This window comes from Echinops telfairi, unplaced genomic scaffold (assembly GCF_000313985.2).
Source record: "Echinops telfairi isolate 266 unplaced genomic scaffold, ASM31398v2 ScPeMD7_7468;HRSCAF=8506_2, whole genome shotgun sequence".
In the NCBI taxonomy this organism is placed as follows: domain Eukaryota; kingdom Metazoa; phylum Chordata; class Mammalia; order Afrosoricida; family Tenrecidae; genus Echinops; species Echinops telfairi.
In genome coordinates this window covers 2,265,639-2,267,941 of record NW_022111371.1, presented here as the reverse complement: position 1 = coordinate 2,267,941, position 2,303 = coordinate 2,265,639, and positions in this window count along the sequence as shown.

Sequence of the window (2,303 nt, the reverse complement as noted above, 5' to 3'; positions counted from 1 at the left end):
CAAAAGCAGTCAACTGTGTGGATCTGAATTATCTATGGATAACAGTAAGAAGACTGGGAATCCCAGGATATTATAATATGGAACCTGGAGAAGGAAAAGAACAGGGAACACAACATACATAAAGTCAGAAAAGAAATGTAACAGGGTTGTATTCTTTTACCATATGCATTCAATTTCTGTGCTGAGCAAATAATATAAGGAACTGGGCTTTCTGAAGAAGAAATTTCATCAGGATTGAAGAAAAGTTTGTTTACGGAAAGTAAGGAGGAAGTGAAGCACTTGCTGATGAAGACCAAAGACTGCATGCAGCCTATAGTATAGATTACAATTTGATATGAAGGAAACCAGAATCATTGCTGGACCAATAGATAACATCTTGATAAGCATGGTTGTAGCAGTCAAGAAATCAAATGATGTATTGCTGTGAGCAAATCTGCTGCACAAGATCTTTTCCAAGTATCGTTGGGGTAAGGAGGTCCCCCCCACTAGAACGAGTCCTCAGGAGCAACTTTGTGACTGGAAAATAATAGAGACAGACAGACAGTGGGGCACAGGCTCCTCATCCCTATGTCAGGACAGAGAGAGGGAATGGATTTTCCAATGGACCTATATAATGGGCTTACAAAGCTGTCACAAGTCATGCACGTTATGAAGCTAACCTATTACATAGTTAATGGGTAATAACCTAAGCATGGGACATAATAAGGCAGCAATGAAGTGAGTCATCATCTTGACCTATTTCGAGTTGACCTTGAAAGACCCTGAGCCCTCCCCAGGTGGTTACTACATTTTATGGTGGCTTGGCTACAGAACTGGATTGCTCTTATCAACAGATAAGCTCCAGGCACAGGGAATAGCCAGGTACAAGTATGAGATAGTTTTTATTGTAGCCCTTTCATGACTGTTCCTTTATGGGCAGTTATTGGAGGAACTCTGTCCAGGCATGAGGATGTGTATTAAGATTTATTTATATTGCATAACCATGAGGGTCTTCCCCCATTGGAGTCAGCCTTCCAGACCTGTTATTTATGAGCATTACATGCTCTTCCAGCCTCTCAGTTTACTACGTGTACTACGTATTTTGAAGAATAAGAACTAAGATGCACTTGACCAAGCCATGACACTTTTATGCATGTGAAAATTGGACAATGAATAAAGAATACTGAAGAAAGATCTTTGTCTTTGACTGTTGGTGCTGACAAACAATATGGAAAATACCATGAACTTCAGGAAGAACTAACAAATCTGTCTCAGGTAAAGTACAGCCAGGATGCTACTTAGAAGCTAGGTGGTAAGAATTTACCCTAAGTACTTTGCACATGTTGTCAGGAAAGACTGGTCCCTCGAAAAGGGATTGGTGCTTGGCAATGTGAAGGGTTGTCGAAAATAAGAAGACTGTAAAGGAGATGGGTTGACCAAGTGGCTGCAATAATGGACTCAAATATAACTCAAATGATGAGGCTGGGCAGGGTTCATGCTGTGATGTGTAGAGTTGCTGAGTCAAAATGGACTCGACAGTACCTACCAACTACAATCACAGCTTCTTCCAAGAGAGAGATGCTCTGTTTTATCTGTCCGTTCATGGGTTCATGGTGTATTCAACAGTCTGTGACAACCCCAAGTACGAAGCCATCCATTCTTCTTCATTCTATTCCCTTACTCATTGTCTAGCTTTTACAGACATGTGAGCTGATGGAGAATACCCTGGCTTGAGTTGGGGGCACCTGAGTCACCAAAGTGTCATCTTAACTTTTTAACACTTTAAAAAGATATTTTGCAATAGATCTGCCCAATTCTAGTCATTTGATTTCTTGCCTGTCACTTCCATGAGCTTTGATTATAGACCCAAGGAAAATGAGATCCATGGCCATGTCAGTATGTCAGCCATGTGTCTCTTATTAGTCTATTAAAGGATTAAAAAAAAAAGGGGGGGGCGTGTTGTCGCAGAGAGGAGACCAGCCAGTCAGGTTGCAGGACAGCAACGATGAAACATAAAACTTACAACTTTCTCTACTTCTTAAATGCTTCCTCCCCCTGTCCACTATCATGATCCCAATTCTACCTTACAAATCTGGCTAGACCAGAGGATGTGAATTGGTACAGATAGGAACTGGAAACACAGGGAATCCAGGAAAGATAACCCCTCCAGGACCAGTGGTGAGAGTGGAGGATGGAGGGAAGGTGGGGTAGAAAGGGGGAACTGATTACAAGGATCTACATATCACTTCCTCCCTGGGGGATGGACAACAGAAAAGTGGGTGAAGGGAGACGTCAGAAAGTATAAGATATGACAAAATAATAAT